The sequence below is a fragment of the Panthera onca genome, chromosome C1 (assembly GCF_046562875.1).
Source record: "Panthera onca isolate mPanOnc1 chromosome C1, mPanOnc1 haplotype 2, whole genome shotgun sequence".
Classification (NCBI taxonomy): Eukaryota; Metazoa; Chordata; class Mammalia; order Carnivora; family Felidae; genus Panthera; species Panthera onca.
In genome coordinates this window covers 61,706,901-61,731,170 of record NC_138346.1, presented here as the reverse complement: position 1 = coordinate 61,731,170, position 24,270 = coordinate 61,706,901, and the positions used below count along the sequence as shown (strand labels likewise).

At 37.7% G+C, this 24,270-nt stretch overlaps 1 protein-coding gene and 1 pseudogene across 6 annotated transcripts in view; one reads left to right on the top strand and one right to left on the bottom strand.

Annotated features, from left to right (window-relative positions):
* Window positions 1-24,270, bottom strand: part of METTL8 (methyltransferase 8, tRNA N3-cytidine) — a 97,686-nt gene that overhangs the window by 58,818 nt on the left and 14,598 nt on the right. The window lies entirely within an intron of this gene.
* LOC132674124 (small nucleolar RNA U13) lies at window positions 5,374-5,484 on the top strand (annotated as a pseudogene).

Genomic DNA, 24,270 nt, shown 5'->3' with positions numbered 1-24,270 from the left:
ATTGTCTATAAGAAAAGCACTTTCAATATAAAAATACAACTAAATTAAAATAAAAAGAGATACTAAGCAAATGTTGCATGAGAAAACTGGCAGAGCTATATTAATAGTGTTAAAAATAAAACCACAGACCCAAATGGCATCACTTAGGGTAAGGCCCCAAGTCAGTAAAATAAGACTTAATACCTAACCTAACTGTAATTTTAACCCCCGAGAAATGTAACCTTTAATCAGTCAGCATGAGACTTTCCTTGTCAGCACTAGGGACTTTATTGAGACACCCTTTCACTTCTCCTTAGGAGGGCAACCTTGCCTAAAACAATGGATTCTTTGCTAATAATTTCCTTTTTTCTGCTCCCTCTTTACCTTCAAAAACCTTTTCCTTTCTGTAGTCCTTCAGATCTTTCTACCTGCTAGATGGGATGCTGCCTGATTTGTGAATTGGTTAATAAAGCCAACTTGATCTTTATAATTTATTAGTTGGATTTTTGTTATTTAATAACAAAGTAGACTAACACACAAAAAAGAGTATTACAGATATAAAAAGGGACATTTAATAATGGTGAGCCAATTTATCAATACATACAATCCTAAATGTGCATGTACATAATAACAGAGCTTCAAAATACATGAAGCAAAAATGAACAAAACTTTTTAAAAGGATAAATTAACAAATTCACAGTAATTCTTCAAGATTTCGATACCCCTCTCCCAGTAATAAAAAGAACATTCAGAAACAAACTATCAAGAATAAGTATATGGAAGAATTAACACCTAAATGACACATATAAAGAACACTATACCCAATAACAGCTGAATGCACATTTGTTCTTTTTTTTTTTCTTCCTTTCTTTTTTATTAGTGTTTCCCCCCTTGCGGCTAATGATTTCCTCCTGCATGGAGTGCTCTTCCTCTTCCTCTTTGTCCTTTGCCCTATCTACTCTTGCGTCTTAATGGATCCCTTATAACCCTGTCCCACCTTCTCTACAGCGTCGTCCTGGGCCAGCCCAATACACAGAGACATCTTCCTCTGACTGTTGGGGGATCTACCAGGCTACACCACTCAGGAGGCATTAACTTGTTAACTTTTTGTGTGTATTTGCATGATTTGACCATCTAGATTTTGATGTTTTGAGGGTAAGGATTCTGTTTTATTTTATTTGTATTTTTTAAAGACTGATTATTATTTTTATTATTATAATGATTTTTAATTCAAATCCAAGTTAGTTAACAGATAGTGTAATAATAATTTCAGAATAGAATTTAGTGATTCATCGCTTACATATAACACCCAGTGCTCATCCCAACAAGTGTCCTCCTTAATGTCCCTCACCCCTTCCCAATACCCCTCAAGCAACCCTCAGTTTGTTCTCTATATTTAAGAGCCTTTTATGGTTTGTCTCCCTCCCTGTTTTTATATTATTTTTGCTTCCCTTCCCCTATGTTCATCTATTTTTTTTCCCAATGTTTATTTACTTCTGAGAGAAAGAGAGAGAGACAGAGGCGTGAGCAGGGGAAGGGCAGAGAGAGGGAGACACAGAATCTGAAGCAGGCTCCCGGCTCTGAGCTGTCAGCACAGAGCCTGATGCAGGGCTCAAACTCACAGACCGTGAGATCATGACCTGAGCTGAAGTCGGACGCTTAACCGGCTGAGCCACCCAGGCGCCCCATCTGTTTTGTTTCTTAAATTTTACATATGAGTGAAATCATGTATTTGTCTTTCTCTGATTGACTTATTTCACTTAATGTAATACACTAGTTCTTTCCATGTTGTTGCAAATGGCAAGATTTCATTATTTTTGATCACCAAGTAATATTCCATCATAAATATATACCTCATCTTCTTTATCCATTCATCACTAGATGGAAATTTGGGATCTTTCCACACTTTGGCTATTGTCAATAGTGCTATTAACATTGGGGTGCATGTGCCCCTTTGAAACAGCACTCCTGTATCCTTCAGATAAATACCTAGTAGTGCAAATCCTGGGTTGCAGAGTAGTTCTATTTTTAATTTTTTGAGGAACCCCACACTGTTTTCCAGAGTGGCTGCACCAGTTTGCATTCCCACCATCAGTGCAAAAGGGTTCCCCTTTCTCCACATCCTTGCCAACATCTGATGTTGCCTGAGTTGTTAATTTTAGCCATTCTGACTGGTGTGAGGTGGTATCTCATTGTGGTTTTGATTGGTGATTTCCCTGATGATGAGTGATGTTGATGTTGAGCATCCTTTCATGTGTCTATTAGCCATCTGGATGTCTTCTTTGGAAAAGTGTCTATTCATGTCTTTTGACCATTTCTCCACTGGATTATTTGTTTTTTTGGGGTGTTGATTTTGATAAGTTCTTTATAGATTTTGGATAGTAACCCTTTATCTGATATGTCATTTGCAAATATCTTCTCCCATTCCATTGATTGCCTTTTAGTTTTGCTGATTTTTTTTTCCTTTGCTGTGCAGAAACCTTTTATCTTGATGAGGTCCCAATGGTTCATTTTTGCTTTTGTTTCCCTTGCCTCCAGAGGCATGTCAAGTAAGAAGTTGCTGCAGCCAAAGTCAAAGAGGTTGTTGTCTGTTTTCTCTAGGATTTTGATGGTTTCCTGTTTTACATTTAGGTCTTTCATCCATTTTGAGTTTATTTTTGTGTATGGTGTAAGAAAGTGGTCCAGGTTCATTCTTCTGCATGCCGCTGTCCTTTTCCCAGCACCACTTGCTGAAGAGACTGTCTTTTTTCCACTGGATATTCTTTCCTGCTTTGTCAAAGATTAGCTGGCCATAGATTTGTGGGTCCATTTCTGGGTTCTCTATTCTATTCCAATGATCTATTTGTCTGTTTTTGTGCCAGTACCATATTGTCTTGATAATTACAGCTTTGTAATATAGTTTGAAGTCTGGAATTGTGATGCCTCCAGCTTTGGGTTTCTTTTTCAACATTACTTTGGCTATTTCTTTGGCTTTTCTGGTTCCACACAAATTTTAGGATTGTTTGTTCTAGCTCTGTGAAGAATGCTGGTGTTATTTTCATCAAGATTGCAGTGAATATGTAGATTGCTTTGGGTAGTATCGACATTGTAACAATATTTGTTCTTCCAATCCATGAATGTGGAATGTTTTTCCATTTTTTTTTGTGTCTTCAATCTCTTTCATAAGCTTTCTATTGTTTTCAGTATATAGATTTTTCACCTCTTTGGTTAGGTTTATTCCTAGGTATTTTATGGTTTTTGGTGAAATTGTTAATGGGATAGATTCCTTGATTTCTCTTCTGCTGCTTCATTATTGGTATATAGAAATGCAACCAACTTTTGAACATTGATTTTATATCTTGTGAATTTGCTGAATTCATGTATCAATTCTAGCAGGGTTTTTTTGGCGGAGTCTTTTGGGTTTTCTACATCTAGTACATGTTATCTGTGAACAGTGAACATTTGACTTCCTCCTTGCTGATTTGGATGCCTCTAATTTCTTTGCGTCGTCTGACTGATGAGGCTAGGACTTCTAACATCATGTTGAAAACAGTGGTGAGAGTGGACATCCTTGTCATGTTCCTGTCGTTAGGAGGAAAGCTCTCAGTTTTTCCCCATTATATTAGTGGTGGGCCTTTCATATTTGGCTCTTATGATCTTGAGGTATGATCCTTCTATCCCTACTCAAATCCCTACTCTATCACTCAAAAAGAAGGTTTTTAAGAAGAAAGGATGCTGTATTTTGTCAAATGCCTTTCAACATCTATTAAGAGGATCATGTGGTTTTTATCCTTTCTTTTATGTATCACACTGATTGATTTGCGGATATTGAACCAGCCCTGCATCCCAGGAATAAAACCCACTTGATCATGGTGAATAATTCTTTTAATGTATTGTTGGATCTGGTTTGCTACTATCTTGTTGAGAATTTTTGTGAACGCACATTTTTGTGAATGTGCATTGGCAAATATCTTCCAAGGCAGACCACATATGCCATTCTACAAGATAAGTCTCAGTAAATCCCAAAGTATTAAAATCATACAGAGTATGCTTTCTGGCCATTAACAATGTTTAATGTTAATATTTCTGATGAATTGATTCATTAATAAATATTCCTCCTGAGTTTTGGTAATAGCTATTTTCTTGAAGTCTACTTTGTCTAAGATTAATATAATCCTACCAGCTGTCTTATGCAGTATTTCATATGTTTATATATATATATAAATATATATATATACACATATACACATATATATACTTACATATACGCATATGTGTATATGTATACGCATATGTGTATATATATATATATATATATATATACGCATATACTTACATATATATATGTATGTATATGCGTATATATATATATATACACACGCATATACTTACATATATATATGTGTATATGCGTATATATATATATATATATATATACACATTCTAAATGCATTTGTGTGCTTACATTTAAAGTGCATATTGTTGGTTCTTGCTTTTTTAATCCAAACTTTAAAGGGTAAGATATCTAGAAATTTTCCCAAATACTTAGAAATTAAGCAACACACATCTAAACAACATATAGGTCAAAGATTTACATGAGTTAGTAAATCTTAAGGTAAATTAGAAAATATGTTGAACTAAATAACAATGAAATGTTAAAATATCAAAACTTATAGGATGTACCTATGTTTAGAGGAAGATTGATAGTTTTAAATGCTTCTATTAGAAAGAAAGAAAGATCTCAAATCAATGATCCAGTTTCAATCTTAAGAAGCTAGAAAAATAGTAAAAGGGATGCAAAATAAGTGGAAAGAATGAAACAACAGAAACTAAAAGCAGAAATGGGGGCACCTTGGTGGTTGAATGTCTGACATCAGCTCAGGTCATGATCTCACAGTTCCTGAGTTCGAGCCCTACATAGCAGCTCTGCTGACAGCTGGGAGCTGGGAGCCTGCTTTGGATTCTGTGTCTCCTTCTCTCTCTGCCCTTCCTTTGCTTGCATTATACCTCTCTCTCTCTCAAAAATAAATAAAACATTGGGGCGCCTGGATGGCTCAGTCAGTTAAGTGTCTGACTTCGGCTCAGGTCATGATCTCAGGGCTTGTGGGTTTGAGACCCAGTGGCGTTGGCTCTGCACTGACAGCTCAGAGCCTGGAGTCTGCCTCCGATTCTGTCTCCCTCTCTCTCTGTCCCTCCCCTGCTTGTGCTCTCTCCTCTCTCTCAAAAATAAATACTTGAAACAAACACACAAATAAATATTAAAAAAAAATAAGGGCAGAAATCAATGAAACAGAAAATGGACAAAACAGGGAAAATCAAAGTCAAAGCTGATTCTTTGAAAAGATTATTAAGACTGATAAGCTTCTGGCAAGACTAATCTCCAACACTTGTGTCTCAAACAATGCAAATTTCTGGATCCTTTTGTAGTTCTTAAGTGTAAGGATTGGGTGTTCATGCTGTTGTGTTGTGTGTGACATGTGCTTCCCTCAAACCTTGTTATGACCTCAGCACATTACTCATCTAATGTGAAAAAAAATGAAAAAACCCCCACAAATTTCCAATAACAGGAATAAAATAGGAGGCATCACCACAGACCCTATAGGCATTGAAAAGCTAATAATGAAGTATTACAAAAAATTATATTCCATTTATTAGATGAGATAAATGCCATCAAAACCACAATTTAGCAATAACTTACCAAAACAGCACAAGAAAAAAAATTCAAATAGCCCTAAATTTATTAAATAAATTTAATTTGTAATTAAAAGCAAAATAAACATCATACCCATTAGGATGGCTATTATTTAAAAAAAAAGGATGTGGAGAAACCAGAACCTTTGTGCATTGGTGGTGGGAATATAAAAGGGTGCAGATGCTGTGGAAAACAGTATGGCAGTTCCTCAAAATATCAAACATGGTATTACTGTGCAATCCAGCAATTCTACCTCTGGATGTATATCCAAAGTAAGTGCAAGGAAGGACTTGAAGAGATATTTGTACATCATGTTTATAGCAACATTACTCATAATAGACAAAAGGTGGAAAAAAACCTGAGTGTCTACCAAAAGATGAATGGATAAACAAAATAACATATACGTAAAATGGAATATTATTCAGTTTAAAAAGAAGGGAATTTCAATGCATGCTGCAACATGGATGAGCCTTGAAGAAATTATGCTACGTAAAATAAGCCAATCATAAAAGGACAAATGTAGTATCGTTCCTCTTACATGAAGTTCCTAAAATAGTTAAAAATTCATCGAGGCAGAAAGTAGAATGGTGGTGGGCTACCAGGATGAGAGAATGGGAAGTTAAGTGTTTAATGGGTATATAGCTTCAGTTGGGGAAAAAGCTCTAGAGATGGATAGTTGTGATATCTGCACAACAATGTGAATATACTTGATGTCACTGAACTGTATACTTGAAAAAGATTAAAATGGGGAGCACCTGGGCAGCTCATATCAGTGAACATCCAACTCTTGATTTCAGCTCAGGTCGTGATCTCACAGTTTGTGGGATTGAGCCCCACTTGGGACTCTCTCTGCCCCACCCCACTTGCACACATGTCCGCGTGCACGCTGTCAAAACGAATAAACTAAAAAAAAAAAGATTAAAATGTATGTTAAATTTTATATATATTTTACCATGATAAAAAACAAAAAACCTGCCTACAAAGAAAACTGCAAGCTCCAATGGCTTCACTAGTGAATATCAAACACTTCAGGAAGAAATAACAAAATCTTACGCCGAGTCTTTCAGAAAATAGAGGAGAGAACACTTACCATTTTGTTTTATGAGGCCAGCATAACTCTGATAAGTAGAACAAGTGTATATTTGAATTGTTTGAATATTGGCTACATTGTTACAATGCAGCTTTTCTCATAGACTTAGCGCTTCTCATTGTAGTTTCAAGTTATCAAGTGTTTGTCAGAAATAAAACTTGAGGGTATCTAAAAGGGAGAAGCCTAAGTAAGAGTTTTTTAGACGTGTTTTAGTGTGCTTTAATTGCTAAGGCTGATATTTAGTCTGAGTTCCTTTAGTTCAGAGAAGAGAAAAATGAAGGTAACAAAAATCTTCACAAACCCTTGTTTGGTGTTTAGAAAGTTTTTGTTTATTGTTGGAAGCACCTGAAAGAGTTTTGTGGTCTTCACCCTTCATTTAACTTAGCTCAAACCAATTCTGCCATATCAAATTCTAGTCCATAAAATCATACGGTATTTTATTTACTTTTTACTTTACTTTCTTTTACTTACTTTGCCTATAGGTTCCTACTGGCAGCTCACCATCCCATAGTGGTTCTTCCTATCGAGTCTTGTCAAGGTCAAAGTGAAACAGAATGAGCATGACTTCAGGGCCATGGCCCTCTGACATTTCAATGCCACGACTCAGTCATGAGTAGTTAATTGGCTAAAGAAATCACTAAGGAACAGATCCAAAAAGGAACTGAAGCTCAGATAAATATCAGAGTGATATCAGAATTTATCAGAGTAAATATCAGAATTTTATTATCTACAACATTATACTTTTTAGTTGTAAGTACACAGAGGTATGCCATGAAATGCTGACAGACTTTCTGCCAGCTTAGATACAGCTAAGTGTGGACCTATTTTAGAATGCAAGGAAAAGCACAAATGTACAAAATGCCTCAGGTTCCACATACAGTATGACAAGCCAAGGAGAAGATGGTTTTAATACCACTCTGCTGGGCTAATCACTTGTGCATAGCAAAAGAAGAAGCCTTGGTATAGAAGGAAGATCTCTGCCCTACCTCCGATTTTGGCAAAAGGCTTTGCTTTCTACTAAAATGGAGCCCTTTTCACAATGACTCACCCATCTGTTTTACCATACCAACAAACTATACCATATTCTACCAGAATGTGTAAGATGTACAAGGATATTTCATATTACAAACATGAAAAAGTGTTTCTTAAATAACTGAAAATTTAATTTTTATAGAATAATAGTTTTAAGTACTTTTTAAGTAAAAAGAATAACTTCAGTTGAAGGAAACACTCCATACTAAATTTTGAAAACTGAAAAAAATATTTGAGGAAGTAAAAGCACTGATCCCAATTTATCTTTCATGTAAATCTCAACTAATAAAAAAGTTAAGTATTTGCCATGTGTGAGACCCTATTCCAAGCACTTTACATGTATTATCTTATTTAACCTCTATTTCCCTATCACAGGGCATTATTTTTATACCCACATTACAAAGGAAAAACCCATACAGGATGACATAAAACAAACATGCTTAATGGTCACCCAACCCATAACTGATGAGGCTTTAATTTGAACTCAAGCAGTCTAACTGGAGAGTCCACGCTCTACCTTTCATTGCATGTTGTTTTTACATCTTTGTTATTCACATACATATAAATCACCCATTTGCCTTCTACTTTTGTACATCATACCTGCAAGCAAGAAGGATTACAGCATTGATTCTCCAGTCTTTACTGGGGTTGCTAATTTGCTCTGACTGATTTAAGGAGGCCTCCTTTATTTTTTGCAATTCTGTTTCTTCTCTTGGGCCTTAATTAAATAGCAAGCAATTCCAGTGGGAGACACTAGCCCCCAGATTTAGGAAAGCATCGTTACACTTTTGCCAATACTCAAATCTCAAGATACAGGCAAAGAGCTCTTGTATCACCTAAATAACGTAACATTTTAATACCCATTTTATTCTCGCTGGTCTTCTACTTTTACACAGCTGAGGGTTAGAGGCAAAGGAGGACCTTACTTGCCTTCTATCTAAGCTTGATCCTAAGATTGCTGTCTCACATCTCAATACTACCAGAAAAGCACCAAAGAACTAGAGCAAATAGTACTGCTGTTTGTGTGAATCTGTAACAGTTATCCTTGGAGCATTCAGCTGGCTCTAAGCAAAAACTATTTGTTAGGCTCCCCAAGAATGATTCCCAGTTGTCTCAGCTAACTGAAATCACAGGAAAAGAAACTGCTGTTAATCATACACTAAATGCCTGCCCTCCACTTAAAAGTTAACTCCCCTTTGATGTTTCCTGGGTTCTGAGCATCTTAAAAGATAAATTAGCGAGACATTTGTGTTTTTACCTTTGTCACTGTTTAGCTTTTCTTCTCAGTTGGGAAGCTGGTACAAAGGTTTCATTCAGAGGAACAAACATCATCTAGATAAAACTGCACTAACATTACCTGAGAGGCTAGCATTAATGAGAGCAAATTAAAGTGCTATTGTTGTACTGTTTTTGGATAGTGAAAGCCGACAGGTAAGAAACACTTAAGTATCAACTACACTGCAGTGAAAACTAAAGCTTCAATTAACCCTGGCAATTTCTAAGAACTCCAAGGGTGACCATCTGTGAGGCAAACAGCTCAGAAAACTTATACATCTTGTTTTAATCTTTCTATGGATGATTATAATTTCAGGGTATAAATAAGGCTATTAGCAAGAACAGAACAACAACAATAATTACAGTAAGTATTTGCAGAGCACTTTGATCACACCATGACATCAGTCACTTTGCAGCTTCAAAATGGAAATCTCATGCTCAGTGTTTGGTCACTATGACTGCCCTTAAAGGGGGCCACACCATGTACTCACGAGGGTCTACTGGGCCTCACAAGTTCTTTAAGGGATTTCATGTCAGCCCATCTTAAAGGGGCCTCAATCCTAAACATCTGAAGGATATACCATTCTATTTACACTGGAAGTTGTTTCCAAAATCATTATGCTGGACCAGAATGAAATCTGTTTTAACTCATTCACCTGGCATTTCACATTTGTGTGCACTATGGTAACCTCTGGAGGCATTAATTAGATTTGGTGGGCTGAGAAAGGGTACTAAGTTACGTGCATACTTTATGTGCTATCAGTCTCGACAAGTGTTAGTAAAAAATGCACATGGATGAGATTGATGTAGTTCATCTGTTAATGAGACTTCTGCTTTTTGTTCATTGCAAAGGTCTCTATCCCTAGGTGTAGCAGATGGCAGAAGGTACTTGTACACATATACAGGATTTACCCAGTCACATTTTGGACTAATGTATCAATAACGCTCCCCTGTTACAAAATGGAATATTATAAAAACTTTATATCATAAATGGATGTTAGGTATAAAAAGCCTGAAATACAGAATCAGTGAATAAAGGTGTCCAAATGAATGTATTTCTATAATTTCAAAATAACATGGAATTTAGGTAAGCAGAAGCTATAGCACTGTGTAAATTCTACTTTAAAGAACTACAACTAGTTATAACTTGCAAAAAAACAAGGCAAACTGCACCATGGACTATCAGGGAGAATTCTGACTGCAAAACCACAGAAGGCATAACAGAAAAGGGGCCAAAGAATAAAAAGTAGGATTCACATGAATGGTACAATTTCTACATGAGAAAAGACAAGATGAAGGTCTCCAGAGAGGAATATTGAATTGTCTAGGATTATAGAGTGGATGGCCAGAGTATGTTAGATTCTACAAAAGATGAATCTGTGCTTTCTACCTGTGCTCCCACTTGGATCACTCATGTTTTTTTCTTGTATTGAAGAGTCTTCTTGGACTGGTTTTCTATCCTTAGGCTTTTTATCCAATAGGGAACAGATCCCTGATTTCCTTGTGGTCTTGTGATTACTTGGAGCATCTGTGATTATTCCACCATCTTGTTCTTATTCAAAAGATTAGTCTTCCTAAAAACTCACTTTTCCAGCTTCTCTTACAGCTAGAGGAGACAAGACACCAAGTTCTAGCTGACAGAAACCTGTTAAGGAGCTAATGTCGTTGCTTTCCTACAGAGGAAAAGGGGGCAGAGGATATCCTGCTGGCACAATCTCACCCTACCTCTTTCCTGAACTTAGATGCAATGCTATGTACAAAGGAGGGAAAGGATCTGATTCTTGATGGCAACCCTGAACAGGTAAACCAATGTTAGTTACCACCTTCCCTCTGGACTTCTTGCTAGGTAAGAAAATAAGTCCTTATATATTTTAGCCACTATTAGGTTTTCTGTTATTTTTTCATCCAAGAGGATTCTAAGCTACAATATCCACTACTGTTAAGTCCTGGCAATCCAAGGACAAATCCATTTGGTTTCTGACCTTAAGGATCTTACCATCCAGTGAAGAAGAATGAGATGCAAACAAGGAGTCCTGACGCATGTGTGGTAAAAGTGGGTACAAGGTGCTATTAGAGCAGAGAAGAATGAATGATTAAAGGCTATTGGTAGTGGCCAGGAAAGTTTCTGGGTGGAGGCAAAATCTGTGCTGGGTCTAGAAGAATGAGTGGCAATATTCCAAGGAGATAAGGATAAAAGCCAGGACATTTCAGGCAGAGGGACTGGCACAATTAAAGACAAAAAAGTGTGAAAGCATATGGTACATTCAGGAAATAAAAATTAATTTGGAAAAAGATGCTAATAAGGTAACTTTGAAAATGAATTAGTCTTTAAAACTAAAGGCAAGAAGTATAATAAGCACTGTAATCCAGCTGAAAAAGGGTTAACAATTCTGAAAGCACTATAAAAACACACTGGAATTGAACAATTAAGAAAAAAAATAGTAGATGGTGGGAACCAGTTTTCTCACTGGGAATGGAAGGTTACAAACAAAGGGAAGAAGCTTGGAATGATACATGTGGTAATGGATTAGAAATGGAATTATCAGTATGAACTCATGTACAGCTTTATATAAATACAGATGTCACATATAGAAATATTTGTAGATATGTATATACATGTTAGCAAGTTAGGATATATACATATATTTCCTTACTCTGCTGGCTGAGAAGGCCTAGAAGTAACCACATCCCAGTAGCAACAAGCACATGAAGCACCCAGATCTTGGTTTCTACTACTATTCTCTAATAAAAGGAACTAATGCTCCTTGGAGAAATGACTGATGCTAGGACTGGGGCAAGGAATATACAAGATGAGTTTGGAGCATCTAATAAGTGCCAGAAAGTAAGGAAGTGCTCAAAAATAAAATAAAACAAACAAACCCCCAAACCCCACAATGAAAGAGGTATGTTAAAGGGACATGTGAGCCAACTGAAAGAGCTCCTAATGGGGCCAAAGCTGAAACACTATGAGCAACAAAATAGTTTGGGTTATAACCCCCAAATAAAATAAATATCCATATGTCCATATGGATACAAATGATTGATTAAATAAATAAATGAGGGAAAGGAGACAAATTTCCCATGCAGAAGAATTCCAAATAACTTATGTAGATACTCCATCCTCAAGCATGGACCATAACTTCTCATTCCTTAAGTGCAGGCTGCACAGAGTGACTTCCTTCTAAAGAGTACAGTATGGAGGGGCACCTGGGTGGCTCAGTTGGGTAAGCGTCCGACTTCAGCTCAGGTCAGGATCTCGAGGTTCCCAAGTTCGAGCCCCGTGTCGGGCTCTGTGCTGACAGCTCAGAGCCCGGAGTCTGCTTTGGATCCTGTGTCTCCGTCTCTCTCTGCCCCCTCTCCCACTCACACTCTGTCTCTCTCTCAAAAATAAATAAAACTATTTTTTAAAAAAAGAGTACAGTATGGAAAGGGGGAGAAAGTTAACTCTGAAGTAGAGAAACCTGACAAACACTAACTCAGGTAATCAAAGTTAACATCAACAGTGATGTCATGTTGATAGTATGTATTCTTTTTTTAATGTTTATTTTGGGAGAGAGAGGAAGAGAAAGAGAGAGAGAGAGAGAGAGAGAGAGAGAGAGAGAGAAAGAGGGAGAATGAGTGGGGAGGGGCAGAGAGAGAGAGGGAGAGAGAGAATCCCAAGTAAGCTCCATGCTGTTAGCACAGAGCCTGACTTGGGGCTCAGTTCCACAAACCACGAAATCATGACCTGAGCCAGAATCAAGAGTCAGACACTGAACTGACTGAGCCACCTAGGTGTGTCGATAGTATGTATTCTTGACATGATATAATGAGAATGGCACTTTGCCTCTGTGTTCTTCTTCCTCTCCCCAAACCCATAACCCCAGTCTAATCGTAAGAAAAACATCAGACAAACCTCATTTGAGGAACATTCTTTAAAATACCTGATAGTACTCTTCAAAACCATCAAGGTTATCAAAAAAAACAAGGTAATCTGAAGGGTGCCTGTGTGGTTTAGTTGGTTAAGCATTGGACTCTTGATTTTGGCTCATGTCATGATCTCACGGTTTGTGGGATTGAGCCCTGTGTTGGGCTTTGCACTGGCAGAGCCCGTTTAGGATTCTCTCTTTTCCTCTCTGCCCTTCCCCTGCTCATGCTCTATTTCTCTCCCAAAGTAAACATTAAAAAAAAAAAAAAAAAAAAAAAGTTAATCTCAGAAACTGTAAGGGCCAAGAGGAACCTAAGGAGACATGACAACTAAATGCAATGTGGTGTCCTGACTGAGATTCTGGAACAGAAAAAGGATATTAGGTGAAAACTAAGAAAATCCAAGTAAACTATGTACTTTACTGTAAACAGTAATGTATTGACACTGCTTCATTAATTGCGACTAATATACCATACTAATATAAGATGTTAATAATAGGAGAAACTTGGTATGGAATATATGGTAGCTATGCTATTTTCACAATTTTTCTATAAATCTAAAACTGTTCTAAAATGAAAAGTTTATTTAAAAGAATTAACTTTGTATGCTTACAGTCTATGATGTGAAGGGCAGACAGGGGGTGGGGGTAGGGGTGGGAGGTGTTTATAAGGCTGGAAATTTAGGCCGGAGCTAGATAGGAATCTTTCTACCAAATTAAGCAGTTTCAATGTTTTTCTAAAGGCATTGACAACAACTGAAGAGTTTTAAACAAGGTGAGCAACATGACCAGATTTGTATTCTATAAAGACTATAATGATGGTTTTATACTACCAAACTACCAAAGTTGGACACTTAACTGACTGAGCCACCCAGGAGCCCCTTTGCATGTATAGTTTTTAAAATCTTCATATATGATCCTGGTGCACATCAATGGTTGAGAACCACTCCTACACAGAACTGATTAAATGAGGGCTCCACACAATAAGAATTTGTCAGAGATCATGGGAGCTAGAGAAGACAGTAGCGTGAAAATCAAGGAAGGGGCCAAGTCAAGACATATTTTAGAGTCAGAATCAATAGTTTTTTTTTTGTTTTTTTTTTTGTTTGTTTGTTTGTTTGTTTTTTTAATGACTAGATGTGAAAGCAGGATGAAGCCAAACATGAAACACAACTTCTGGCTTGGGTAGCTGGGTAGAGGATGAGACTATTCACGACAGAATTCAGAAAAAAGGTTATGACAATGGTGGGACAGTGGTAGAGAAGAGAAGATAGATTGTTTGCACATAACAAATTTTAAGGATCCCACAATATATTTAAATGGGTATTGCAATATGAATTTAGGTAGCTGGTAGGCACTAGAGATGTAGATTTGGGAGACAGATCACTGGTTTCCAGGTGGTGGCTGAAGTCATGATGAATTGACCAAGAGAAAAAATGAGACAGATGGAACTCATAGTAATACAACACTTAGGAGACGGGTACAGGAAGAAGAATCAGCTTCTGTGATCAAATACTAAAGAACACTAAAAGAAACTAAAAATAACAGGTTTTGGAAGCAGAGATCAATGATGACCTTTATCAAAGTGTTTTGATCCTGGCTGTGCCAGCAGAAGGCAGAGTTGAGGGATAAGTAGGTCAATATGAGTAGGGGAGGTAGTGAATAGAGATGAGTCTGATAGGCGGTGGAAAGGAAAAGAGAGAACTTGGCTAAATCTTGAGGTGTCACCTAGATCAAAGAAGAGTTATTTGTTAAGATGCAGAGAATCTTGAGTATCTTTGTAGAATGAGAGAAAACCTAATATTGAAAAAAAAAAAAACAGAATGAAAATACTGGAAAGAGATGGATGGTTGACAAACAAATTTCAAGAAGTGGGAGGAAGGGTGGGGAATTAAGTACACCAAAAACATGTTAACTATGTAAGATGTCAAGAACAATCTCATCCTCTGATGAGTGAGAACAGGTGAGTTTGTGGTGGAAGGGAAAATTATTCAGTGAGTCCTTTCCCAATACTCTCTTCTTAATAACTTTAAAAAAAATTGTTTTTGTTTTTTTTTTTGAGAGAGAGAGCGAGAGTAAGTTGGGGTGAAGGGCAGAGGGAGAGCAAGAATCTTAAGCAGGGCGCATGTCCAGCATAGAACCCGATGTGGGGCTTGATCTCATGACCATGAGATCATGATCTGAGCAGAGTCAGATGCTTAACCGACCGAGCCACCAGGCACCCCCCACCCGAATCCCTGATGCTCTCTTTGTGAAGAGGCTGCAAGGTAGGGAACTTGAGAAAAGGAGGAACAGAAAAAAATGGAAAAGAAAACTAACAACATTTGAGTAAAGGAATGTTAACAGCTAATTGGTCCATCTGAAGTTGTGACTCACATTAGTGATCATTTATTGGTGGCCTCCTGAGCACTCACTCCCCACTAATAAATAGCTTGTGTATTTGAAATCTTTGAGTTTGTAGAGAAGCCACACGAGACCTGGCTGAAACTAGAGGTGAACTGTTCAATCTATGCTAAGCCAATCAGCCACATTCCAAACCTATGGATATAGTGATTGGTTTAGAGGTAAGCATGTGACTAAACTTGTCCAACAGAGTGCACCTTAGGTCTACTGCCAGAGATTTTAGGACAAAGATGGTTTCTCGTACCTGTTATGGATGAAAGAGGAAACATGATGCCCTGTAGCTGCTGAAAGCTGTTACTAGTTAGCTCAGGCTGCCTTAACAAAATGCCAAGGACTGGATGGTTTAAAAAGTAGAAATTTATTTTCTCACAGTTCTGGCAGCCAGAAGTTCAGTATCAAGGTGGTATCAGAATTGGTGAGGTTCTGGTGAGGTATCTCTTGCTGGCCTGTAGACAGCTGTGTCCTCCATGCATGTTTGGGGAAAGAGATGTCTCTCTAGTGTCTCTCTTCTTATAAGGACACAGTTGTTTGTTTTTAATTTTTTTTAAATGTTTATTTATTTTTGAGAGAGAGAGAGAGAGAGAGACAGAACACAAGTGGGGGAGGGGAAGAGACAGAGGGAGATACAGAATCTGAAACAGGCTCCATCCAGGCTCTGAGCTGTCAGCATGGAGCCAGACAGGAGGTTCAAACTCAGGAATGGAAAGATCATGACCTGTGGTTGAAACTGGATGCTTAACTGAGCCACCCAAGCACCCCAGGACACAGTTTTATTGGATTAGGGCCCCACCATTATGATCTCACTTAACTATTATTACCTCGATAAAGGCCCTATCTCCAACAGTCACACTGGGGGTTGGGGCTTCAACACATGAATTGGGGCAGAGTTGGGGAGACACAATTCAGTACATAACAAAAGCCATCTTGGTCTGGCCTCAGGATGGTACAACTTTAGGGTGAAACTAACTCTGAAAGAAAAATTGAAAGATAAAAAGAAGTTAGATGCCATTGTTAAGTAGCTGGATTAAGTTTCATTTGAAGCCTGTCCCACCTCTGGCTTTTTCAGTTATTAAGCCAATACATTCCCTCAATTATTTAAGCCAATCTGAGCTTTCTGTTATCTGTAACCAAAAGTAACCTGATAGTGGGGCACTTGGGTGGCTTAGTCAGTTGAGCATCCCAGTCTTGATTTTGGCTCAGATCATGATCCCAGGGTCATGGGATTGAGCCCTGTGTTGGGCTCCAGGCTGAGCTTGCAGCCTGTTCAAGACTCTCTCTCTCCCTCTGCCCCTCTCCCCACTTGAACTCTCTCTTTCTCTCTCTCTCTTAAAAAAAAAAAAAAAAAAGTAACCTGGTAAAGCAGTTATATGATTTCCTCTACCACCTGGCAGTCTGGGGGCAATATATTTGTTTTTATCTAGATTAGGCCTGTCCAGGCTGGTAGTACAGAAAGTAGTAGTGACTTAGGACAGTGGAATTGAGGGTGAATAGAACTGATGACCATGAAATAAGCCCAAAATGACCAGAAATAAAAAAATAAAGAGGATAGAGGAGAAGGAGGGGTGAGGGTGGGGTGCAGCTGATGGACTTCACGGGGCTTAAGTCTGGGTTAAACAGAAATAAGGGAAAGGGGGGGCACCTGATGAAGCATGCAACTCTTGATCTCAGGGTTATAAATCAGAGCCCCATGTTGGGTGTAGAGATTACTTAAAAATAAAATCTTACAAAAGATTTTATTTTCTTTTAGGAAAGAAAAAAGAAAAGAAAAGAGAAGAAAAGAAAAAGAAGGGGAAGAGAGATAGGATGTATGGGTTAATAATGAGGCCTTCTGAGTTTATTAACCCATGTCACCTAGTAACAAAAACAGTAACACTGTAACAATGGGAAGGAAATCCTGCTTTCAATGAGAGAAGCTCTTATATGTGGCTAGAAAGAACCACAAGGTTATAAACACCCATGAAAGAGAAACTTTAGCATGGACAGGAGCTAAAAACATGATGGCCATCCACCACCTCATTTTAACCTTCTGAAGGTCATTACAACAGATCTCCATTCCTTGCTCTTCAGGAAAAATCTCCTACTGGACACACCTATTAAAACAGGGTTTGGGGTGCGTGGCTGGCTCAGTCAGTAGAGCATGTGACTCTTGATCTCGGGGTTGTGCGTTGGTATAGAGATGACTTAAAAGAATTAAAAACAAACAAGCAAACTGGGTTTGTCAAACTGAGGTCCTATGACAATTTTTTAAATCGTGTTTTTATTATGACAATCTAAAAACAAAATCAATAGGAGCAAAGGTATAACTGCTACTTGATTTCAGTGCCTGGGTTTGCATTTATGATCTTGTTGGCAACAAGCAGCACAGATATAATATGGAAATGAAGCGTCTGAGTATATAGCACACCGCAAAAGATTCTGCAGTATCTCAAATTGAGAAAAGTGGTAAGGGAATTGAGAAGATACACAGCACGTGATAGCAAAGATGGGCTGAAGTCAAGTGAACCTACGTGGAGGAGGTCAGTACCTAATTAATAATGAGAGCTGCAATTTAGTTTTGGTAACACATCAGCAGTCACATCATGCTGTTAATTTGAATTTTATTGGCCTTGTGATGGTATTTATACTTATTTTGATTTTATAGTTGAAAAAGAGCTCTATGCACAAGGACTTTTACCTAGATTTGTATAACAATATGTCAATTTAAGTCAACCCAGAGATCTGAGAATTTTTTCCCCTTTAAATAGAGGTTTATACATTTTTCAACATTGAGAAATACTGTATTAGGAGATTCTGTTCCAGAGAATTCTCTTATTCCTTTTTTTTTTTTTAAGTTTATTTATTTTGAGAGAGAGAGTGGGACAGGCACAGAGAACGAGGGAGAGATAGAATCCCAAGCAGGCTCTGCAATGTCAGTGCAGTTCCCAACCAGGGGCTCAAACTCACCAACGCGAAATCATGACCTGAGCTGAAGTCAGACACTTAACCGACTGAGCCACCCAGGAGCCCCTCTTATTCCTCTTTAATAGCTGAAATATTGCAAAGTAGGACAGAATCACCTCAAGTCTTCTTGGAAAGCAGTTTCAAGTGGAGAGGCAAAGGGTTTGGACTAAGTTGAGTGCAGGCTCTGCCACCGGCTACCACACAACCTCTGACGGGATACTTTGTTAATTTACTCAAAGGTGGCTAATAAGAGTATTCTAAGATATAGGAAGGTCACAGAAGGTGATCTATGTAAAATATATATGTAATGTAGTGCTGGATACATGGTAAGTGCTCAGTAAACTTTAGCTGATATTACTGTCATTATCATTAACTTATAACTTCCAGAAGGCTCCATGAACACCACAGAATCAAGCCTTGCACTATACTTCTTAGTTTAAACAGCCCTAAAGTCGTCCCAACTTCCCAAGAAGGTAAGACTAACTTAACGATGAAGTAGGGAAGCAGAGTAGAAAGTGCTAAACTAAGAATATAATAAGCCTCAAGTTCAAGTCCTGGTCCAACCATCTATTATCATGACTTTTACAAAAGTCACTTACTGGGCCTGAACCTATTGGCTCATTTGCAAAATGGAGATAATTCCTAAGTTACAAAGTTCTTGCACAGAACGTTATAAAATACATCATACCTCACAAATATAAAGTCAAATTATTATTCAGTGAATTCCAGAAACATTTCTATATGGCACTTGTTGGGATGAACATTGGGTGTTACATGTAAGTGATGAATCAGTCACTAAATTCTACTCCTGAAATCATTATTACACTGTATGTTAACTAACTTGCATTTAAATAAAATTAAACAAAAATAAATGGCACCCCTTAAAGTTTGAAAAGGAAAAAATCTATCAGATGAAAAATTAGTAAATTATTAGGAACACCATTCCCACCTCCTACTGTTGAGCAATCAGGTACTGAAATGGTAAATTAGGACAACCAGCCAAACTGAAATTAACAGTCGAGCCTTTACTTACTGCAACGGTGTAAGCAAGAGGCAACGAGAGGCACCAGCTCTCCAGCATTCCATTTTTCCCTGCGGAATGGCACTCGGTAAGGATCACGTAGATGCAGCACAGATGGGGGAAATTGTCTCCTGCCTTTTTATGGATCCATGGGCAAAGGGGAGTGGGGCTGGGGGAAGAAGAGCTAAGAGGGGAATAGTACTGAGCCACCAAAGTGGAGAAAGTATCTCAGCAGCAGTCCTCATTATTGAGCATGACTGCCCAGGGGAGCCTTGACTGCAATCACTCCAGAAAACTGCAATGCACTGGCTGTACCCCAATTCTTGTGTGGGAATGGTAGCTCTTCCCATGAGGCCTTCCAGGAAAATCTTGTAATTGCCTATGGTCAGGCCTGAAACATCACACATAGGATTCTGACTTGGAGCCAGACTCCTCACCCAAAGAAATAAAGGATACAAACACTCTTTACCTAAACATACAATAAACCTTATTCCAAGAAATTATATAAACTAAAAAAAAAATCAATAAATTTAGGAATTATTTTTTAAAGCCCATGAATAATAATGCCATAGCAAGTTGCTTAAGAACATTATATATATATGTATAGATAGATGCATACATACATACATAATGTTATATATGTATATATAAAATATTTTTAAAGACTTATTTTTAAGTAATCTCTACACCTAACATGGGGGTTGAACTCACAACCCCAAGATCAAAGTCACATGCTCTACTGAATGAGCCAGCCAGGAGTCCCAAGAAAGAATTATATATTTAACCTCGATCACATCATGTAGAGAAACCTTTGTGATCTTCAATCTATAAAAGGTCTTATTTCTAATATTATCTGTAAGTCAGCTGTTAAAAGCTCAGAACTACATTTTCTTTTTTTTTTTTTTTTAAGTTTATTTTGAGAGAGAGAGAGAGAGAGCACATGTACATGTGGGCACAGGGGACAGGGTGGGGGGAGGAGAGAGAGAGAGACAGACAGACAGACAGACAGAATCCCAAGCAGGCTCCATGCTATCAGCACAAGCCTGACCTGGAGCTCGATCCTACCAATCGTGAGATCCTGACCTAAGCCCCTGATCTGAGCAACCCATGCGCCCTAGAACCATATGTTCTATAGAAACATTTTAAATGGTGATTAAGATACAAGACTAGCCCACACATGCTTTTTAAATCCATAATGTGGATGAAAAGAAATTTGTTTATTTTAAATGATCTTAGAAAACTGGCAAATTTCATTTTCCCAACAGCTGAAACACTGCCAATCCATAATGCCTGGGGCAACATGAATCTTATTTAATACAAAAACAATATGATTCTTTTAAAACAACAACAAAACACATAAAACTTGTCAGCCATTTTTTTGCCACCTGATAACATAAGGTGTGTCTAAAAGTGATGTTGTTTAACTAAAAACTAGATGTGGACATCAAAATAAGTGTTGACCCTTCAAGTAAGTCACTTTGAGAGATTACCATTTATTCCAATAATAAACATCTTTGAAATTTTATTTTCAGATAATGTCCTCATAGCAGGCCTATTAATTTTTTTTCATATCCTCAGTGGTGGCAAACTTTTTGCTTGAGGATAATACCCTTAATTTTTTTTTACAGTAAGTTGTTGTTCTTGTTGCTATAACATAACCAGCTTAGAAAGATCATATTCATTGAGATCTAGCTTCTGGTATGTTCTGTTTCCTTAAACAGCCTTAAACAGTCATACCTCATAAATCAAGTTCACACAGTATATACTGTACTAACACAAATGATAGTATCCTGTGTGCTTATTCTTTTTTAAGAAGCCAAAACTATCTGGAAATATAAGCTGAATGTTTTTTTTAACATCAATAGCAAAATAGAAAACATACAGGGGATAAGGTTCCTCTTATGATTATAACAAACATAATATGAAATACGCAGGAATAAACTTAGCCAGAAATGTATAGAACTGATATGAAGAGAGCTATACAACTCTACAGAGGGGCATGGAAGATAATTTTAATAAACAGGAAGACGGTACATGGGTTTCTGAAGCTGAAGATTAATATTGTAAAAATGTAAATTCTCACCAAAATCATCCATAAAATTAAAGAAATTCATTCAAAATTCCAAAAGTGTTTTTGAGAAGCTTAAACAAATAATTTAAAAGTTTATCTGGAAGAAGACACATGCAGAAAGTGCCAGGAAAATACTGGAAGGGAAATAGTGATGCTAGTTGCGGTGGCATCGGGGAAAGGGGGGTAGGGAAGTACTCATTTTTCCAGACATTAGAGTACACTATACATCAAGTATGTGTATACTTAGCCATGTCTCTAGTGCTAGGATATATAGTCAAAGCACTGAAAAAGAATAGATAATCCAGAAACTAGTCAAAATGCATGTAAGAATTCTATTTGTAATAAAGCTAGTATTTCAAATCAGTAGGTTATGGTTGGACTATTCAAAAAAGTGTTTGAAGAACATGGGCTACCAGGGAGCCTGGCTGGCTCAGCTGGTGCAACCTGTGACTCTGGATCTTGGGTGTGGTGGGTCCAAGCCCCAACTTGGGTGTAGAAGAAAGAAAAGAAAGAAAGAAAGAAAGAAAGAAAGAAAGAAAGAAAGGGAAAGAGAGAGAGAGAGAGGAAGAAGAAAGGAAGAGAGAGAGAGAGAGAAAGGAAGGGGTGCCTGGCTGGCTCAGTCGGTGAAGCATGGGACTCTTGATCTCGTGATTGTAGGTTCAAACCCCATGTTGGGTATCGAGATTACTTAAAAAAATAAAATCTTTAGGGGAGGTGCCTGGCTGGCTCAGTCAGTACAGCATGCAACTCTTGGTCTCTGGATCGTGAATTCAAGCCCCATGTTGAGTGTAGAGACTACTAAAAAATAAATAAATAAAATATAAATAAATCAATAAAATCTTTAAAAAAGAAAAAGAAAAAGAAAATGGCCTACGTATTTGGAAATAATAAATTTATATGCCAATGCTATATCTAACACCAAAATAAATTCCAGGTAATGTAAAAAATACTCCTTAATAGGCCTAAAAAATATATGTGCTTACTAAAAAGTAGGGTAGAAAAGACTCTTTTGAACATGACGCCAAAGCTAAAAAGTTAAAAATGAAAGAAAAAGACTAATACATTGTTTATAAAAACTTATGGGAAGATATGCTACAAAAGACTCCAGTGGAGATACTGCAAAACACTACAATGTACTATTGATCTATAAGGAACACTTAGAAAATACTTAGAAATGACCTCCTAAGTAGAAAATGTGCTAATGCCATCAACAAACATTCACCAAAAAAATGCAAATGGCCACCAAACACTTAAAAATATTCATCACACTAACGAAAAATGTCTTTGGGGGGTGCTTTCAACGGCAAGTAACAGAAGATCTTGGCTTAAATAATGAGAGAAAAATATCTCTCATGACTGGAAGTCCAGAGGTTGGGCCAGTTCTAGGTGTGGTTTCATCTTTAGTTCAAGGATGTCATCAAGGACCCACGCTCTTGCCATTTCTCCATCCTGCTCTTTGAGCATCACCTTCACCCTAAGGCTCATTCCCTTTGCCAGTTACGACGTGGCTGCTGCAGCTCCAGGCATCACACTGACACAGCAACATCCAGAGGAAGAAAAGGACTATTTCTTTCTTACGTCTTTTTTTAGGGTTGGAGAAATTATCTCACAAGCTCCTCAACAGGCTTGCTCTCAGATTTCTCTGGCCAGAATTGAGAGTCACAAACTATCTCTAAATCAGTCTCTGAAAAGAGAATGGGTTCCTATGATTACCTTGGACTAGAGGTTCTCAGAGTGTGATCCAGGGATCCCTAGGGGCCCAAAACACTTTAAGGGGGTCCACAAAAGGTCAAAATTCTTTTCCTAATAATATCAACATATTCTTTGTCTTTTTTTACAGTGGTGACAGGTGCACTGATGATGCACAGGCAATGGTGGATAAAACTGCTGGCACCTTAGTCTGAATCAAGGCAGTGGCACCAAACTGCACTGCAGGTGACTATTTTCTTCACCAACCATGCATCGACAGGAGAAAAAAAAAAGTCTGTTTCACTTCGGCGTATCCTTGATGAAGCGAAACAATTGTTTTCATGGAACACCATTTGTACTTTGGCATTTTCTCAAAAACAAAGTAAGCCTGGCAGGAAAACAACTGACACCATTTGTCGCCATTAATAAAATTCAAGCGTTTAAGCAAAAAGTTAGAATTCTAGAAAACTTGTGTCCACCATGCTTAGCTTAACAGCTTTCTGACACTTCAACACTGTTCTGAGGAGAATAAGGTATTTTTGACATGGTATAATAAAATGTGTCAACGTTTGGAAGACATGCACAACTCAGTGAACCAATATTTTCCAGATGACACATACGGTATCACAAAATCATACATGGGTAAAAGATCCATTCAAAGTGCAAGACGATCAATGGATTTTAATGTAACAGAGTAAGAGAAGTACACTGATATGGTTTCAAGTATTATATTGCAATTCACCTTTAAGAAACTACCACTGGGGCGCCTGGGTGGCTCAGTCGGTTAAGCGGCCGACTTCGGCTCAGGTCACGATCTTGCGGTCCGTGAGTTCGAGCCCCGCATCGGGCTCTGTGCTGACAGCTCAGAGCCTGGAGCCCATTTCAGATTCTGTGTCTCCCTCTCTCTGACCCTCCCCCGTTCATGCTCTGTCTCTCTCTGTCTCAAAAATAAATAAACGTTAAAAAAAAAAATTAAAAAAAAAAAAGAAACTACCACTTATTGGAATTTAGTATAATATCAAAGAAGAGGATTCACATTCATCCTAAGAGACTATTAAAGTACTCCTCCTCTTTCTAACTACTCACATTTCTCTGTGAGATCAGCTTTTCTTCACATATCTAAAAGAGAACAACAAATCACCACAGACTCAATACAGAAGCAAACATAAGAATCCAGTGTAACAGGTGAGAGGA